The 450-nt window shown below is 67.8% G+C and overlaps 1 non-coding gene across 1 annotated transcript; it reads left to right on the top strand.

The window, feature by feature from the left end:
• Window positions 1-72, top strand: TRNAW-CCA. The gene has a single exon. It is a non-coding gene; the product is annotated as a tRNA-Trp (tRNA).
• Window positions 73-450: the final 378 nt, after the last annotated feature.

Here is a 450-nt window from a genome sequence, read left to right as displayed (position 1 = left end):
GACCTCGTGGCGCAATGGTAGCGCGTCTGACTCCAGATCAGAAGGTTGCGTGTTCAAGTCACGTCGGGGTCACGGTTCCCTTTTTTTCCTTCCCCAACGGCGGAGGGCTGGAAGGAACGCCGCCAAAGCCGTGACGTGAGAAAGCTGGCTTCGGGCGACCCTTGCGAGACTTCCCGGCGGGCCAAGAGCCCCACTCTTTTTGATTCGCATCGCGAGCACAGGGTTTCCACTTGCGACTGCGAGAGGCAGAAGTTCCTCCTGGCGACCGACAGGAGGCGCCGCGGCCAGCGCAGAGCGACCCCGCCAGCGCCCGTCCCGCCAGTTCAACAGTGGCCCTCGGGGTTACCGGCCCCCATCCTCCCCCCGCCCCACCCCGGGCCTCGGCAAGGCCACGCCCCCTCGCCCCCACACCCCGGACTCCGCAAAGCCACGCCCCCTCCCCCGCGGTCT

Source organism: Canis lupus, chromosome 5, assembly GCF_011100685.1.
Source record: "Canis lupus familiaris isolate Mischka breed German Shepherd chromosome 5, alternate assembly UU_Cfam_GSD_1.0, whole genome shotgun sequence".
NCBI classification, from domain to species: Eukaryota; Metazoa; Chordata; class Mammalia; order Carnivora; family Canidae; genus Canis; species Canis lupus.
Note: the sequence above shows the minus strand (reverse complement) of the source record. Positions and strands in the feature narration are given on the sequence as shown.